The sequence below is a fragment of the Sciurus vulgaris genome (assembly GCF_902686455.1).
Source record: "Sciurus vulgaris genome assembly, chromosome: 2".
NCBI classification, from domain to species: Eukaryota; Metazoa; Chordata; class Mammalia; order Rodentia; family Sciuridae; genus Sciurus; species Sciurus vulgaris.
In genome coordinates, this window is record NC_136462.1 from 143890081 (window position 1) to 143910363 (window position 20283).

At 41.5% G+C, this 20283-nt stretch overlaps 1 protein-coding gene across 2 annotated transcripts in view; it reads right to left on the reverse strand.

The window, feature by feature from the left end:
• SV2B (synaptic vesicle glycoprotein 2B) overlaps positions 1 to 20283 on the reverse strand; it is a 180102-nt gene that overhangs the window by 108108 nt on the left and 51711 nt on the right. The gene's annotated exons all lie outside the window — the stretch shown is intronic.

A 20283-nucleotide genomic window follows, 5' to 3' on the forward strand; every position in this document is an offset into this window, starting at 1 on the left:
GGAGGAGGAGGAGTAGGAGGAGGAGGAGTAGGAGGAGGAGGAGAAGGGAGGAGGAGAAGGAGGAGGAGGAGGAGGAGGAGGAGGAGGAGGAGAAGGAGGAGGAGGAGGAGGAGGAGGAGGAGGAGAAGGAGGAGGAGGAAGAAGAAGAAGAAGAAAGGTTTTCCTGTGATTAATTTAAAGCCAGCATCAGATCCAGCAGGGAATGTTGCTCTCTTCTTCAGAAACGTCTCAAGGCCTGACAGATGACCATCAACTACCCATTGCTGTGACTGACCACCAGCTTTGCTTCAGACCCTGCACTAAATTCAAGCTTCGCATTGTGGCTGGCACATAGCAATTGCTCAACTAATACTTGTTAAATGCATACGAGCATAAATAACTGAATAAAGGCTAGCCCAAAAATTCAAAATCCGGAAGTTTCTATTTCCAGTTTCTGCAATAAGACTATAGATCTTAATATAGTTCCAGTGATAATTGTCTGCTGGTACTACTCAGGTCAAATTCATGAACTCAATTCCCCTGGAAGCCAATCAGCTCTGGTTATTCTGAGCACCCACCCACACTGCGCTGGAGGCCTCGCTGTGGTTGCTCTCAAATACTCGCCACTGCCCTTAAGGACATCTGAGATGGTTAGCAGCAAATCGTACCTGGAGGATACAATTTCAAGTGTCTGTTTTCATGGCAAAGGTCAGGAGCACTTGTTTGGGTCTTTCATTGTAAGGACTTTAAATTTTCTTTTCCCTATCACCTTTAAAACTGCCATTCACAAGGGAAAATAAATCCACGATTCTGCTGGATATTAGTTAACCAAAAACTGAGCTCCTGTGCACGTAGACGTATATAGAAGTGTCAAGTTTGGAAATCATTACAGAGAATTTTTTTTCATCCGTGTATCCAGGGTCTAAAATTTGCATTACTTCTTCATGCTCATAGCCTCTTTGAGGCATCTGTCATGTACCAAGCACTGTAATAAAGCTGCAGAGACTCACCACAGGCCACATTCTCATGGGTCACATACTCAAGGAAGAGACAGACATGGCAAATAGATAATCCTATACAAGCAAAGGAGAAGGCATCGTTTAGAGTAATTAACACAGGGACTTACTCTGAGATCTAAAAGACATCCCCAGTGAGGTAGCCTTTGGGTTGACAGCTAGCAAAAAGTAATTATGATGATGATGATGATCACTGTATAACCCAGGTTACATGCAAATTAGGAATAAATTATCTAGATAATTATGGGGAAAGTCGATCTTCACTTGGATTCCCTGGATGCTGTCATTTGAGTTCCTATTATGCACTATTGAAATATCCAGTGGAGAATCAGTGATTGACCAATTAACCAGAAAATACTTTTGCCTTAATTACATAGACACTTCATGAAAAGTGGCTTAGCTAGGAACAACTGAACAACTGCTTGAGATCTCCACTTCCACCTCACTTATATCCAGTTTTAATATCCAGTTTCAGATCTATGACTTTTCATAAAATGAAACTTGTGGTATATTCTCCCCGACCTGCTCACACGACATGGTAGATTCCAGTCTAGTTTATTTCCTTGCTTGTAAGATATCATCGAGCCTTCCCTCAACCTAAGTTCCACTGTTGAATCAGTTTTATTGAACTTCACATTTTGCTATGTAATTGCCCAGACATTCATCAAGATGACACAGGAAATGAAAACCCCAGTCCCAGAGCGATGTGAATGTCAACGAACAAACAGATCAAAGAAGTAAACAAGCCTGATCCACATTCACTCGTGATTAACAGGAAAACTGAGAGGGAGGGAACTGACTATTTGCCAAGGACAGAATGAAACATAAATTGAATTTTCCTCCTGTCCTTTGAAAATGTTGACATTTTCATCTGCTCATCATTTCTACACCTCTTATTTTCACAACTTGCTTAACACCCTAAATAATTGCCTCAGGTCAAAAAGAAACAAATAACTGCAATATTGTCAGGAGTTACTTAATTGTTATTTAATTGTTAGTATTGTTCAGATACTTTGTCCGCTTTCATCTTCTATGAACTGCCTAGAACTCTTGATATTCACAGTATTGTCAGCATGAGAAAGTCTTGAAGAACATAGGTCTCACTCATCTCTGCAGGCCAGTATCTAGAACAGAACGTGGGATACAACCTCCTTAGCCTCCCTAAAACCCTTACAACTTGAAAGTAATTTGCCAAAATAGCCATCATCAGTAGAAGAGAAATTCAGTGAAGGGAAGTTCATGGGCTTTGGGGTCAGACAGAAGAAGTTTTGAATTCTGACCTCTGTTACTAACCACATAATCTAGAAAATGGCTTAAATTTTCTTCACCTTAAATTCTTCTATCAGGGGGAGATAAAGACCATTTTCAAACCAAGGATAAGCTGAGAAGCAAATCAGATCATGCAAATAGAATGTCAGTACTTATTGGGAAATGTGTGTCCTCTTTCCTTTACTTTCCCTTAAAACACCTAAGTAATCAGCTTGTGACACGTCAGTGTTATGAAATTTTTATTTTTACTTTATTATTGAGGGAAAGTGAGATGGGGAAGCAAACCACCTCCAACTCAGTATGACAGATATTTGCTAGAAAGTTATTCTTCCAGACTTGCTTCATCTATGTGAGAAGAGGACACTAAATATTCACCCGTCATCATGTATGTGCTCTCCCTCCAGTGACAGAGGATGCCACACACCCAAGACCTTTGAGCTGGCATGGTGAGCCATCTCACCTTAGCATCCTCTGTGGTTTGGATATGATTGGGGTGTCCCTGAGAGCTAATGTGCTGAATCTAATCCCCATTATGAGGTACTGAAATGGAGGATACTTCATCCAGCTATGAGGTTTTGAGGTGGGAGTCTTGGGAAGGTGATTAGGATTAGTTGCAGACACAGGATAGAATTCCCATGATTGAATACTGGTGGCTTTATAAAAAGAGAGGGAACAGAAGAGATCACAAATGTGCTCCCTGTCTCTGGCCATGTGATTAATGCTCAGTTTCACCTTAGGACTCTACCAGCCAGAAGGTCATCATCAGGTTCAACTTCTCAACCTTGCTCCAGAACTAAAAGAAACCTCTCCTCTTTTAAGTTGCCCAGTCCTGGGTATTTCATTCTATTAGTGCAAAACAGATAGATACAGCATCTCTTCTAGGAACCTCAGAATAGGAAAACCCATGCCCCACCCCTAGCTCAAGACACTGGCTCTGAGCTCACCAGCACTGTGCTTGGTCCTCAGATCAAGCTGAGTCCCACAGAGACACCACTAGTCTCAGAAGGCTCAATGCTGAGTGACAGTCCAACCAGGAGTAGCCCAAGCATCTTTTTATTAACTATGTAGAAATACCACAAACTTACAGAACCATTTTTTTTTGCAGTGCTGGGGATTAAACCCAGGGCTTTGGGCTTGCAAGGCAAGCACTCTACCAACTGAGCTATCTCCCCAGCCCCCAGAACCATTTTAGAAAAAGCTTTTCTTCTGCTATCGCTACACTTGGTTCCATTTGTCCTCAGATTAAAATCCCCTCCATGGGCTCTGCTTCAAAATATAGACTACCTGGGCTAGCCAACAGCTTCCTTCACGCTAGATCCCACCTAAGGAAGACTATTGTTGAATGAAAGCAATACTAGAAGGTAGGATGGAACAGTACAGGGGCTTAAACTACATAGAAAAATGATCCTTGACTTTCAATTAAATCTTCTCTCTACTAAACTAAGGGTAACAGCATTTGACATTCAGTTTTCAGTCAGGAATGGACCTATAATGCTCAGAGTACCTTTGTGTACTCTTGGGCATTTTACATAACTGTCGCATGCAGAACCACCACAGTGGTAATTGTGAAGTTTAATTATCAACCCCAGTGAAGCACAAAGAACTTAAGTAACTTCCTAAAGCCACAAAGAAAGTCAGGGGTGAAGTCAAGGAACAAAGTCAGGGTTCTCTACATCTCAAGGCAAACTTTCTGAACCAGAGAACCTTCTGTTTTTCACACTCTAGTGATTTTTATTTATCTTTGAAACAAATTGAAGTTGCTGGCTGTGTCTCTACAATGATCTACTGGCTCTTCAGGAATCTGTTCAGTGTTAGTCCTTTCAAGACAACTAACAGAAGGTCCATGTGATCAGTTGCTAAATGATTGGGGGAAAGGACGAATGAGAATATCATCTCATAGACACTGACCGGCTTGATTTAAAGACCCTTGCAGCAGCCCTCGACGTGCATGGAAACCAAGATTCCCAGGATGTCAGGGAAGCTCTTGGCTGGGCAAAAAGGCAAATCCACTTTAAAGTACTGAGACCATGATCAAAGGAAGAGACTGCCACAACAAAGGCCTCGCTACATCTGAGAGAGCCACAGGGAATGGTCCCTTTGCCCAACATTTTCCCCAGCTGGTTTGCAAGGTGACTTTAATACTGATATTGGAAATAATCACTTCTGCATACTTGCATTCCCTCTGTGGTACTTCCTGATAAAGAACTTTCAGTCTTTTGGAATAGACTGGAAACATCTTCTCCCAGCTTGGAGTTGGGCCATCATTCAGAGAGGGTGGACACAAGATGGGTAGGTTTGCATGGACTGAGGGACAGAGAAGTGGGCTGGGAGGATGGGGAAGGCTACTGCGAGAAGCAGTGACAAGATACAATCCCTGGGAGAGCCCCTAGGGAACAATCTGGAAGACCATGCTCTTGGTTTGGCTTCAGGTAGAAACTGAAAGTACTAAATGTCCTGCTTAGGGTTCTTCCAGAGCAGTTAAGTGAAACCAAATCCCAGCTAATCAGCAGAGCCAGCAGCACTCTGACAACCAAGCCCACCAATCCCACAACGCTGCGCCCTCTGCTCTGTTCTTCAGATACCCTGAATTCTGCTCCCTTGCTGTCCTCTCTTCCTGGAAGGCTACTCCCACAGTCAGCTCCTTTAAGCCCTTGGGTTTTTCACCAGATAAACCCTCCTCCTTGAAGGTCACTCCCTGCCACACAAACCAAGTCTCTTTTCTCCCCCAAATTAATTACTCCAGAGCAAACTCTGCTCTTTGTGAATTTCATAACAGTTATCACAATGCGGTATCATGTTGGCATTATTTAATCACCTGTTTATTATCTGTACTTGTCTGCTTTGGAAAAAAAACAAGTGTTTTTTTAGTCTGACTCTTGTTCATCCCTATATATTAAATGGCAGGTAATAATAATAGCAATACTTCCAAAATGTTTTTATGAGCTGGATACTGTTTTTAGTACTTTACATATATTAATTCACTTTGAGGCAAGGAATATTCTTGTCCTCGCTACCTTACAGATAAAAAAACCAAGGTACAGAGAGGTTAAGTAACTTGCCCAGGGTCACACAGCTAGAAGACTAAAACTGGAAACCTAGACAAGCTGTTTCCAGAGTGCAAACTCCTAGCTGCTCTGATCTCCTGCTTTTGCTTGTTGGCGGGAGGACAGGAGACTTCTTGGAAGAAAGCACAGAGGCTTGGGGTCTCATTCACGTCAGCCTGATTGTTTCCAGGCCCTGCTACATATTCATGCCTCCCCTCCTTTTGCTCTGTTCTGAGGATTCCTTGTGCCAGAAGGGAAAGATAAAGAAGACTCAGTGAGACAAAGACAATGTGTGAGGGGAGGGAGGGGCTGCTCCAGGTTGTCCCGAGAGGCTGAGCTGGGTCTTAGGTATCTCTGTGCCCCGCTGAGCCTGGCACATAGAGACCTTGGAAGGAAGCAGGGTGGGGGGGAGTTTCCTCCCCAAGAATGTTCACAGAGAGCTCTCCCAGCAGAGAGAAGGGCACATGCAAATGTTTGGGCTCAGGAGGGGGCAGGCAGGGCACAGTCAGGGAAAGGTGTGGCTCCTGTGCTGGATAGGGGAACAGCAGGGAGGGAAGAGGATGGGAAGGTCGGCTGCGGACAGGGCCAAGCAGAGAAGAGCTCAGCAAGCCCAGCACAGGAGTTCAGGCCCTTTCCTGCTTCTTCTTATCTTATTTTTTGGAGTGTAATTTGCACACACCAATTCTAGGTGCACAGGTGATGTGTAGTGACACTCATACCACCCATTTAACCACCCACCATCACGATCATCAACACTGCTGTCACCCCACAAAGCTTCCTCATCACTAAAGACTGCTGACCCACAGAGTATCACCATCCGACTGGCGCTTCTGAGAGACGGTTCTGCGGACCGTGCGCAGAGCGGGTGGGTGAAGTGGGAGGGGCGTTGACAGCGTCGGTCGTCTCTCTGCTTCACCCGGCAAGACAGATTCATCAACAGTCAGTCACTTTAAAATACTCCCTGGAACACTGATGCTTCACAGACTTCGTCAGAATGCCAAAAGAAAAGAGGGCAACCAGCAGGACTGGTCTGTGTGGGTTAAGCGTAAGGTTTCTCGTTGAGAGCGAGGGATTGCTGCCCGATCAATAAAGCCGCAGCGATCCGTAGCCATCACGAGGAGTGATGATGGCCATTTCAGCTGGTCTGTGTGTTTTTATGACCGTAGGCACAGCCTCTGAGATCCATTCCAACCAAGCACTCTGAGAAAATTAGCTGCCAACTTGACACACGACCCAAACCAAGAAACCAGGCGGGTGGAAAGCGTTGACACCAACTGCGGTGGGAGTCACCGCGGCAGTAGAAGGGCAGCCTGGGCCATTCCTCAGAATGCTAAAAACAGAGGCATCAGAGGATCAGTTACACCACTCCTCGGTATATATGCAAAGGAACTAAAAGCAAAGATATCTGCATACCCAAGTTCATCACAGCACAATTCACAATAGACACGGTATGGAACCAGCCTTGGTGTCTGACAATGGGTGGATGGTTAAAGAAAATACTGTGTATAGTCGGGTATAGTGGTACACACCTGTAATCCCTGTGACTTTGGAGGCTAAGGCAGGAGGATTACAGGTTTGAGACCAGCCTCAGCAATTTAGTGAAGCCCTAAGCAATTTAGCAAGACCCTGTCTCAAAATAAAAAATAAAAAGGACTTGGGCTGAGGTTATAGATCAGTGGTAGAGCACTTGCCTGGCAAATGGGAGATACTCAATTTGATCCTCAGCACCACATATAAATAAGTAAAATAAAGGCAATGTGTCCAACTACAACTAAATATATATATATATATATATATTTTTTTTTTTTTTTTTTTTTTTTTTTTAAAGAACTGGGGATGTGACCCAATGGTTAAGCATCCCAGAGTTCCAAACCTGGTACTGAAAAAAAAAAAAAAAAAAAGGTATATATACACAGTGGAGTGTTACTCTGGTATAAAGAAAATAAAATTATGTCATTTGCAGAAAATATATAGAACTGGAGAGAATTACATTAAGGGAAGTACCAAATTTCCCCCACATAATCGTTGCCACTGCATTAATGTATATTCACAAGTATTCTCTGCATCCTAGCTTTGCAACAAAGACAGTTTGGTAATAAATGATTTTTTACATAATACCAGCACAATTTTAAAAAACATAAAAGCTTCACAGAATGAGCACACTCCACTCTTTTGCAAAATTTTTGGCATTCAATCTGCAATAATTATGTGGTAAAATACAGTAAACCAGGCTCTGGCAAGTATGTGGAATCTAGAAAGGAAAAAAAAAAAAAAAAAAAAAAAAAAGACAACATGACAACAGGAAGGTAGAAGGGAAGAAGAGGGACTATTAGAGAAGAAGGAAATCATGGTGGGGAGAGAGTGAGGGATGGTAATCAGGTGGGTAGAATCTAGCCACTTGCCCAAGATCACATAGTAGAGCTATGATTCTGACCCCAAGAAGCCAGTTCCAGGGACCCTGTGCTCACCTGGCCTTCCCACACTACAGTTAAGAACACAGGTTTCTGAGCTGAACCGAGATCCACATTCTAGCTCCTCCACTAGCCCACCATATGACTGGAACCTAACCTCCCTGTGCCACAGCACTCTCATGTGCAAAACAAGCAGAGCCGTGAATATGTCAATGTGTAGATGCATCTGATTCAGGGAAACCCACAATGCAGAACAGATGTAATAACATTTATTTGAGAGCCCCCAAATCCTGCTTATTTCAAGATGCAGATAATTCAAACTTCACTGTCAAATAGCCATCTAAAATACAAACTGAATACTAATCAACTTGGGTTGGTTTTATTTAAATATTTGTTATTCTGTAACATCAGAGGGAGTGGGGGGAACTTCCCCAGAAACATTTATTCATTTTGACAAATATTAAGTACTTGTTGAGTGCCAAGCACTATTCTAGTTTTGGAAAATACAATGGAAAACCCAAGAGGAAAATCCCTGATCTCAGACAAAGGACAGTTAGATTTTTTAATGTATTTTTCATCAACTTTGCATAAGGTTCTTTTTCCTTTAAAAAAAAATAACTAACAAACCAGTATGTTAACGTCTAATAAACATATAAAGAATCTTTTAAAAAATCAAATGTCTTTATCTTCTCACCTACTTATACCAACCCCACATACTGACATTAAAATTTCATGAGAAATCTACCTAAATTTTTGGTGGTCAAACACTGAGAAAATATGGACCTAGGATGACAAATAACAAGTTTAACTTTCATGACTAAAAACAAATCTTTCATTTCTCTGTATTTATCACTTATCGCCACCTGAAATTCTTTCCTTCATTTGTTCATTACTGATTCCTTGTCTATCTCTCACGTGTTAGAATGAAGCTCAATGGGTCTGGGGTCTCATCTGCCTCCACACAGTACCCCTGGACACCAGAAAGCTGTCTGTGTGTGAGTGTTGAGTGAGCAGAGGAGTAGGGAAGCTGGAGTGCTCCTGTGAACGGCTCTCTTCTCTCAGCTGCAGTTAGGAAAGAGAAGCAGGTACCTATTACAAAGTGTTTCCCAAATAGCCAGTTAAATAGCTGGGGGCAATCTTCAGTCATTCACTGAATGGATATTTTAAAATTTATTTTCACTAATTTATTTATTTTTGATTGGTGCTTTTCACATATACATAAAGGTGGAACTCCCTATGATACATTTATGTACACACATAGTATGATTTTGTTAAATTCATTCCACATTTCCTCCCCTTTGCCATCCCTCCTCCTTCCCTCACCATCTTCCCTATCTTTATTTACTGATCATCTACTATGGACCAAGTACTGGGCCAGGTGCTGGTACATGCAGGAGAGTTAAGTACACCTAGTGCAGGCTCCTAAGCAAGACATTATTGGGCTGAGGATACAACTCAGTGGTAGAGTGCTTTCCTAGCAAATGCAAGGTCATGGGTTTGACTGTCAGCATGAAGAAGGAGAAGGTGAAGGAGAAAGAAATTAAGAAGAAATTAAGTCTGGGACATCTGCAAAGAGAACACTGATGAGGCTACTTCATAGATATAAAATGTATGACAAGTCTTTGGCACCATTCCTGAAATATAGAAAGTACCAGGTAACTGAGGAGGAGGAGGAAGAAAAAATAGAGGAGGAGAAATACCATGATGATGAGGAGGAAGAGTTCTTCATATGCAGAAAAATAAAGGAACCTTCTGCAGACGTCAAAGGAGTAATAAATACTGACATTTAGAAAGTACCAATAATCTGCCCCTGGGCTAAGGAAATTCCATACAGTTTTTCTCTGCAGATAGAAAAAGAATCACCATGGTCAATACTGATGGTGTCTTTTAGTTTAATATTTAAAGCTACAGCCTGGCTGTCATTTATACCATTACAAAGCTACCTGGAGCTTCTGGCTCTGGAGAATATGGGACAAGAAGAGTGTTCTGTATCTTCCACTGATGACAACTAAATCTGCACAAACTAGATAAAGCAACTATATGAGAATTCTAAAAAGTAAATAATAGGAGGCATGCTGGTGAGGAAAATCAAAAGAACAGGAAGAACAACCAATTCAGCAGTGAGTTTCCTGGTTTAATGTTTTTTAACTCCAGGGTGGCCCGAAACCCAGAACTGCACAGCAGACACTGATGGAAAAATCTCCAGGAGATACTATCTTTTTCTGCCAGAGACTGAAAAGCAGGATCCCTGTGGGTCAGAGAAGATGGACAGTATTCCTCCCCGTTTTCCCTCTTTCTCTCTGCTGGCTGCTCCCTAAGCCAGCCCCTGTCATGAGCCTGCAGGTTCACAGCAGCTGCAGGAGTTGTAGAAGACACAACTCTGCCCCTGGACCAGAGCAGTGGGCCTCCATGGCCTGAAGAGTGTAGGAGGAATCCCTTTATTTTTCTTTCTCTTCTATCTCACTGCTTTGCCACAGGCAAACCTATTCACATAAATGTGGAATTGTGCAGAATGGTTGAACCTCAAATTTCTAGCCAGAGGACCAAGAAAGGAGGATCCTGGGAGCCCAAGGGGTGGGAGCAATCACGAATTGAGATGGGCTGTCGAAAGTATTCTCCACATACGAAATCCTAGGCTCACTCCCAAGCCATGCATGGGTAGAGGTGACCTGAAGCAGCGTGGCAAAACCACCAGAAGCCAAACAACAGGACGAATTATCTCCAGACCTCACGCTGGCCACAGTGAGGAGATCCCAACAGCACGGCAAAGGCTTTGAAAACTAAACTACCATTAGAACCAGAGCCCACAGAGTGAGGGCCTGGACTTGGGCTCAAAACCCAAACTGAGTCAATTTCCTGTTTAAAAGCAAATCGACTTTCTCCAGAGAATTTTAATAGAATTTAGAGTCTTAATATTCAAAATGTACAGGATGCAATACACAGTATGATAAAGAATGACCCCCTCAATGACGTTCACTTCCTATCCCCAGAACCTGTGCCTATGTTACCCTAAGTGGCAGAAGAGACTTTTGCAAGTGTGATGAAGTTAATTAAGGACCTGGAGGTGGGAGATTGTGCTGACCATCCAGGTGGGATGGCACCAGAAGGGTCCTTATAAAGAGGAACAGGAGAATGTGACCAGACAAAAGGACTTGTGCTGTTGTAACCAGTAGGTGATGTGTTTGAAGATAGAGAAAGAGGCCATGAGTTAGAGTACAGACCTAAGAGGCAAGAAATGGATTCTCCCTTGGAGTCCCCAAAAGGAACACAGCCCTGACAGCACCTTAATTCTAGACATCTGACCACCGGGATTGTAAACAAATAAGCTTGTCTAAGATCACTAAGTTTGTGGTCATTTGTCACATTAGTAAAGGAAAATTCACACACAATTTAAAATTACTCTTAAAAAAAAAAAGTTGGGATAGTCTTATTAACTCTCAAGGGAAAAGACAATAGATGACAACCTCAAGAGGACTCATGAAATGGTTTGGATGTGGTTCATGTGTCAGAAGCAGAGTCCCCAGTGTGGTGGTGCTGGGAGATGGTGAGACCTTTAAGATGTAGGGCCTATTGGAAAATCTAAAGACTGGCCCCTTCCCACACTCTGGCTGTCTGCTTTGTTAAGTAAACATTCTCAAGAGTGCTCCCACCAACCACAATGAAGTCCTCAGCAGTGCTGAGCCAATGCCAGTGACTTACCCTTGAACCTCCAAAACTGTGAGCTATATAGACCTCTTTTCTTTTAAAGTACCAGCCTCAAGAATTTCATTATAGCAAAAGAAAACAAACTACTACAACCCAGACATTGGAATCATTAGATAAAGACTTTAAAAACAGTGACTCTAACTATATTCCATGAAATAAAGGTAAATGCCGTTTAAATGAATGAAAAGAGAATTTCTCACTACAGAAATATAAACAACAAAAGAGAACAAAATAAATATTTTAGATCTGAAAACCTTAATAACTGAAATTTAAAACTACCTGCATGAATTCAACAGCATAATCCTTATATAAATACGTAATCATGATATAAAGTCACCATTTTGACCTAAAGATGGAGGGGTACATCTGGCTAGAAATGCCGGCAGCCTCTAGGAATTGAGAGCAATCTCTTACGACAACCAGCAAGAAAATAGAGGGCTCATCCTATAACCAAAAAGGATTTACTTTTGCTGATCTTCTCCCAGTACTTCCAGAAGAGAACAGAGTGCAGTTGATAACTCGTGTTAGGTACCCTGAGCAGAGAACCCAACAATGCCATGCCAAATTCCGAGCTACAGAAACATAGGCTAATGATCAGGTATTATTTAAAGTTTCTAACTTTGTGACAATTTGGTTATACAGGAATAGAAAACTAGAATGATAATACACAACTTTCCAAGTCATTGCAGATAAATGTTTCTACTTCTTTTCAAGGCTGCATAAGTTTTTATCAATTTGCTATTATTTTGATGCAACAAAATATATTCAAACACATCCTATTTATATAAATCCACCTGGCTCTTATTTCTTGTTATTTTAAAATAACATCGTGTATTTGCCTTGATATATCTGTGCTTTTTTTTTGTCTGGAAGACAGACTGTTAGAAGAGGAATTATTTTACTACAGGCAAACATATTTTAAATTTTAATAGCTATTTTCCACTTAATGTCCAAAAATGTTGAATTGATTTATACTCCCCAAAACAGAATACCATTTTCTTACAACTTTTACAATGTGTACTATTAAAGGTTAGAAATTTCGCCCAAATACAGTAAATCCATTGTTTAAGTTTCCATCTCCATGGATACAGAGAAAATTTTCTCATTCTGTTGTCCATTAATATTGTCATCTATGAATACCTAGCTAATTTGAGATAAGAGTGTTTGCCTCCTTTGATTTTTATAAGGTTTCTGCATAATAGAAAAATTCTCTTTATCTTTTATAATTTATTCAAATATCTCTCCAACTCTGTTATTTGAATTTTTACATTTCAAATGTCAGTTATGAATTTTTAAACTTTTTATGTTGTCAAATAAACATTTTAATGATTTGTTTTTCATGACGTTTTTTTAAAATCTTTAAATGTGTACTCCATTATTCCAATATTACATTTTACATTTTTCTTAATGATTTCTGTTTTTTGTGTCTTGCTTTAAAAAATATTTTAAATGTTCTACTCCAATATTGTATTTTATGTTTTCTTTTTTACTCTAATATTTTTAAGACCTTTATTGAGATATAACTTAAATTGTAAAGAATTCATCCATTTCAATATTATGGTTTGGTAAGTTATAGTAAATTTATATCATCCCCAAAATTTTCATCATGCTAATTGGCAGGCAAGTCCTGATCACAGTTCAGTCCCTAAGAAATCACCTATCTCTGTGGGTCTGGTCTTTTCTAGACATTTCATATAAATGGCTTCAAACAATGTGCGGTGCTTTTACATTTGGCATGTTTCATTTAGCATATGATCTTGAAGTGAACCTTTGTTGTTGTCTGCATAAGTAGTTTTGTCCTTCTGTTGACAAGTCATACAGTCTCCCTCCAGGTTCTGCATCAACCACCCATGGATTGGAAATATTCGGAAAAAAACTGGGTCTGTACTGAACATGCACATACTTTTTCTTCTCATTATTCACTAAGCTATACAGTATAGCAACTATTTACATAGTATTTACATGGTATTAGGTATTATAAGTAATGCAGAGATGATTTAAAGTTTACAGGAAGATGTGTGTAGGCCTATTTATAAATTTTACACCATTTATATAAGGCACTTGAGCATCTGCAGATTTGGGTGCCCACAAGGGGTCCTGGAACCAATTTCCTATGGATGCTGAAAGATGACTGCATTACATTATAGAGACAAGCAACATTTTGTATGTTCACTCACCATATGACAGCATTTAGATTGCTTTCAGTTTGGCCTACTCTTAGATGATTAATGCATCTGAAATTTATTTTAGTCATAAGGTTTGAGGTAGGGATCTATTTTTTTCTAAATGGGTAACAATCCTTCTTCCACTGTTATCGTAACCATAGTGATTTGAATTGCTACATTTGTCACATACCAACTTCTCATTTATCCTTGGATTTCTAGACTCCCTCTTCTAGTCCACTGAATATTTGTTTTGACCATTGTGACGTTATATTTTCATATCAGATAGGGAAAATATCCTCTGATAGTTCTTTCTTGAAATCTGAGGCATTTCCACACATTTATTATGTGATATAAAATTTAGAATAAACTTTGCAATTCCCCACCTTTCAAAAAAGGATAATTTTATGAAGGCTAGGAGTGGGTGGAGTGCTTGTCTGGCATGCAGGACTCCCTGGGTTCAATTTCTGAAACCTCAAAAAATAATAATAACATTATGATTCTTACCAGAATTGTGCTAAATATGTTGGTTTTGGAAGGATTTTTACCTTTATGATGTTAATCTTATATCAAAGAACAGAGTATGTCCCTTCACATATTCCTCTGATAAAATTTATATCCTTCTATAACCATTTAGAATTTCCTTCACGTAGATATTATATTTCCTATTTAATTTAACTTTGGGTAAATTAAAGGATTATAGTTTTATCAAATTTTTATTTCATTTTATTTTTAAAATAATTTTTCATAGTAGAAAATGAAGGTAGAGTCCAAGTTCTACCTTTTACTCATAAAGAAACCAAGGGCCAGAGAGGGAAGGTGACTCACTCACAGGCATACCAAGACCTCCAAATCCAAGTCCAGTGCTCCCTCCCTGCAGTCCCAAAACAGGACAGACACAGAGCTTGGTGGATGGGGGAGAAACAACAGGTGCAGTAAAGAAAGCACCTGATCCTAAAGGCACACGGCGTGCTCTGAATCAGACATGGGGGACAAGGTTGGTGGGGCCCGGTGGTGGGAGATGCTGAATAACCGACTGACCAAATTATTCTTCATCCCACAGACAGAATGATGAGAGTGTGGAGTCCTGATCTATGTCCTAGTTCAGATCCTGGCTCTGCCACTGTGCTCCAAGACCTGGTACAAGCTAATTAACTTCTCGTGTCTCTGTTTTCCCTCCCTAAGATGAAAATGATAATAGCATCTAAATCACAGTGCTGTTGTGTGGAATAAGTGAACTAGAAGATACTTTATTTAGAGAAGTGTCTAGCACATCGTAAGCATCAGAAAGTGTTTTATTATTTTTGATCGAGACAGTCACAAAAAAAGCTATGCCTCAAGATTGTTACTCTGGCCAAAATGATCCTGGATCCAGGGAGAAATGAGAAACGTGTTAACACTTCCTCTTATGTGAGATGGTCAGAAAGAAAAGAAAAGGAAAAGAGGGTATGGAGTGGGTCTCTGTTGTGGTTTAGATATGAGCAGTCCCACAAAAGCTCATATGTGAGACAATTTAAGAAAGTCCAGAGGTGAAATGATTGGGTTTAAAAGTCTAAATCTAATTAGTGATTAATCCACTGATAGGGATTAAGTGGGTGGTAGCTGTAGGCAGGTAGGGTGTGACTGGAAGAAGTAGGTCACTGAGGGCATGTCTTTGTGGTATATTTGCTGTTCCTGATGAGCAGCTCTTTTCTCTCTGTTCCCTTGGTGTCATGTCCTGAGCTGCTTTCCTCCACCACACCCATTTTGCCATGATGTTCTGCCTCACTTGGGCCCAGAGCAATGGAGTTGGCCATATATGGACTGAGACCTCTGAAACTGTGAACCCCAAATAAATTTTTCTTCTGAAAAATTTAAAGGTCTTTTGGTCACGGCAACAGAAAAAAAAAAAAAACCTGACAGAAAGAGATCCCCATGGGCTTCTAAACCCATCCCTCTCTGATCTAGAACACCTCTCTTGATTTCTTGTCTTTTTCTTGGAACCTCACAGAGATAAACTAACATAGATGAAAATGAGATAAAAGAAAAAGTCCTCTCTGGATGTTACTCTGCATTTCCAAGATTAGCTTCCCTCACCCCACCTGCTTTCAGGACTTGTGTTTGATATGCACCAGGCCTTCACCATCCCTGACTAATAAGCCTACAGATGGGGTCAAATACAGTAGTAGAGAGCCCTGGGCAGCAAGCAATGGGCTTGTGCCTACACATGCTTATCCATGGCCGAAGTTTCCAAATAAAGCATCTGTCCCATGCTTTACGCAAACATAAAACTGCAACTAGCACCCCACATAAAGTAAGTAAGGAGCTGTTCATATGGCTTACAAACCAGGGAAGTTTGTGCCTGAGAGCAAAGGGTTACACCTTGGAGGTTTCCCAGGCCATGTTTGAAGCAAGCAATACTGAGCTCTTCTGGGGATCTTGGTTTTCACTCGGAACTGATCATGAGTCATCTGACTTTGCCTTTCTAGAGATTTCCAGGAAGGGATGAGTACTTGACATTGTATGTTTAAGCCAACTCAATATCCTCTGAGGTGGACTATCCAGAGTCACCAGTGCAGTCTCTCCTGTACCTCTTGCTAACCTGCTCCCATTCTACTGTAGCTTCCCCACATCCTTGGCTTTGGCCCCTGATTCTTAATATGCCATTTTGTTTAAGGTTCCAGCTTGATTTTTCTGAGCATTAATTCATCCTTGCTTACAATGTTCTGCCCACCTTCAGCTTCAGAGCTCATTTAGCTGCTGGTGTCTTGGGCAGTTTCCTCTGCCACAGTTGCAACTCCTGGGAACTAAAACCCCTGCAGACCCCACACTGTCCCCGAGGAAGAGCATTAGGAAAAGCAAGGCCTTTAACCTGTGGCCCTCGTGGCCAACTGAGTCACATTCCTATGACACTGGAAGTCCCCAAGTCTCCCATCAGCCTTTTCCAGGTGCATACATTTACCACCTGACATCACACCAGAGAATCTCTCTCCAAGAAGTCCCTAGTGGTCATGCTAGACCTCTCATTCCACTCTAGAGAAGGAAGCACTCCACCCTTTTCTTACAATGCAACAGAGAAAATGTGATCACTGGTCTCTCTTTAGTATTCACTCTCAGGGCCCACAAGACCTACAACTGAGTCCCCCCAAGATGGATCTCCTGTGTCCCAGGCTGGAGTGACATTGAGTCCCCTACCTCATTTTTTTCTGTTTGACCTTCCTGCTTCTTTCCAACCAAATCCATGTTTGAAATTGATGTCCGTTTTGACTCATCAGAATGTCAGTATCTGAACCCATCACTGCATTCAGAAGATAACACTGGGAGTTAAGATGAACAGGAGTCTCCAGAGAGGCCACATGGTTTAAAGGACTTCTTAACATGCATGAGAGTCCTCTGAGTCAAAGCCATGATCCCAACCATCTGGGACAATGATCATCACACCATAGCCAAAAAATGAGACCAGATACTTCCAGTTAAGATGAGTAGTTGAGATTATTTAAAGCTTACACTTTGGATAAAAATGCAGTTCAGCTGAAGAGATACTTTTTTCTTTTCCTTTTCATGAGGCAGAAGGACTACCTTCTGTAGCAGGCAGTGGAGGTGAAATCAGTCCCCAGCCCTAACCCTCAGGTCTTAGGTAGAATGCTCAATTATGAGACCTCAGGCCACATATCCTGAGCTAGGGATCAAGACACAAAGCCCTTTTCTGTATCCAGGGGTTCAGAGGAAGCCAGGAAGCAGAAAAAAAAAAAAAAAAAAAAAATATATATATATATACACACACACACACATATGGTATATATAATCTAGATCTGGGAGTGTGGTAGCATTACATATATATAAATATGTGAATATATATATTACATACACACACACACACACACACACACACACACACATATATATATATATATATATATTTACATGTCTTTATTATATCTGCAAATGTGATGGGCTGACAGATCTGACTCCATGAGAGTGTTCTAGGCCAGACTCTAAGGGAAATGACTAAAGAGACTCCATTTTGCTCTGAGACTCCATGTTATGTAGGAAATAAGCTTCTCCCATTAGAACACCCTGCCTCTGTGCCCATTATCAGTTACTTGGTGTGACGTGTTTAATAATATACAATGGCCACTCCTATGTAGTAAAGAGTTGCTGTCTTTTGATTCCTATTGCTCCTAAACAATGTACCATGTAAACAGTAATTGTGTGGATGTTAGCAACCATTCTTTAGTTTGTACCTAGGTAAGGGTCATTTTGACCCACTTCCCCCTCTGTTGATGATCTCATGATATTAATGTGCAATTTTGAATCATAGCAACAGACACTTATGATTAATGTGATTTTTGGTATAAGAACCCCTACAACCCTGTAGTCAGGGCTGTCCTCCCAATAACCATTTTTGGGGCATTATGTGAGACAGTCAGCCGGCTGGCTTAATAAAGACTCTCAAATTTGGACTTCTCAGTGGTGATCGGTCTGTTCTTAAGTTGCGCCCCATAACACAAAGACCTTACATGTAAATAAGGTCACATTCATAGGTAAGGATATACAACATGAAGACATGGGACAGATACTGAGCCTACACAGTCAAGCATGGTCTAGGCCTACCTGTTCTGAGTCCCTGTCTGCTCCTCCGAGTATATATCTAAAATGCTGCCACACTTCCATATTGGATGAACAATGACTACAGTTAGCTTAGTCTGCACTTTAAGCAAGAAAATCTTTCTAAAGCCACATGCTGGTGACCAGGAAGAGAAGATGGCTAGGCAGGGACAGAACTGGTAAAACATGAACCTAGTGTTATGGTTTGGATGTGAGGCATCCCCCAAAAGCTCATGTGTGAGACAATGCAAGAAGGTTCAGAAGAGAAACAGTTGAGTTGTGAGAATCTAAACCCAATCAGTGATTAATACCCTGATAGGGATTGACTGAGTGGTAACTGAAGGGGTAGGGTGTGGCTGGAGGAGGTGGGAATTGGGGCGTGGTTTTGGGGTATATAATTGTATCTGGCAAGTGGAGTCTCTCTCTGCTTTCTGATCAAGATGTGAACCGGTTCCCTCTGCCACACTCTTCTGCCATATTGCTCCTGTCTCTCCTCAAGCCCCAAGGAATGGAGCCGGCTGTCTATGGATTGAGACCTCTGAAACCGTGAGCTCCTAAATAAAACTTTGCTCATTTACAGATGTGCTAGTTGGATCCTTTAGTCACCTAGTGCTCACTGGATCTGGGTCCTTGGAACCCAGTTGCCTGCTCTGGACCCTGCAAGAAGAGATTCCTTTTTGTATCTCCTCCTCCTCTTTGTGTGATACCTCTGACTTCAACCATGCCCTGCCCCCTCCCTGTTTTGTTCTGGGGCTCATTTCTTTTTCTTTCAGTAGCTTCTCTGGGACAGTGAAAGGTGGAAGTGGGGAGGGTGGCAGAGAGGTGGGAAGAATCCAAGTCCCAAGGATGAGGCATGGAGAGGTTCCTTAGACTATTTGGGTATTTGGGTACATTGAGGACTCATCAGTAACACTCAGATGACTCATCAATGACAAATGACTGGCAATAGGCACAGAAGAGTTGAGACCTCACTTCATTTGTTTACCCCCATCCTGCTGATCTGGGGCTACCCAAGGACTCCTGCTCTTGAATATGAGGTCTATTTCCTAGAGCCACTGACAACTGACTAAATCACCATGCACTGGATATCTCAAAACAGCAGAAATTTATTTCCCATAACCTGGAGGCAAGAAGTCAAAATTGAGGGGTCATCAGGATCACTTCCCTCTGCAGTCCCTAAGAAGGGACCTTTCCTTGCCTCTTCCAGCTTCTGGTCACCTGCGTCCCTTGTCTTACCCCTGCCACACTCTGATCTCCACTGCTATCATCATGCATGTGACCTTCGTCCCTCCTCATGGTCTCTATATTCAAATTCCCTCTTCTTATAAGATCACTGGTCTTTGAATTTGGCCTATTCTGAGCTAGTATGACCTCATCTTATCTTTTTTTTTGTTTGTTTTTTTAGTTGTAAATGGACCTTTATTTTATTTATTTATTTTTATGTGGTGCTGAGAATCGAACGGAGTACCTCACACATGGCAGGCAAGTACTCTACCACTGAGTCTCAACCCCAGCCCCTCTTCTTATCTTTATTACACCAGCAAAACCCTTACATAATAATGTGCCACAAGGTCACATTCTTAGGTAAGCAAATACGACATGAAGATATGGGACAGATGCTGAGGTCAATAACCTGATGATCCTGCACAGCCAGGTAGGGTCTAGGCCTATCTACTCTGTGCCCCTGCTTGCTCCTCCATGTACAGTCAACTTCCGTCACCTCATTTCAGTGTCTCCTGAGCCTTTCTGGCCAACCAGGTTTCCATACTACCATACCAAGAGCCCAGTGGGCATACAAAGATGACAAGAGCGTGAGATACAGATGATCTTACTGCACAGTCTCTTTCCTGCTTCTTAGAATGTATTAGGTTATAGCCTTCACCCCTGCCCTGGGTTCTCGTCAATTTCATTCTGACCCTTGTCTCCAACCCTGCTTTTATCCCCTTGATACAATAGGAATTGACCACAGTAGTAGCTTGCTTTTCCCCTTCCTGAAGGATGCTCTTGGATGGACATCCTTGATGACCCAGATCTGACCTCTAGGATCCACCCAGGCCCAGGCCATTTGGTAGGTACATGACAGAAGCTTATCTCAGCAACCAAGTTCACA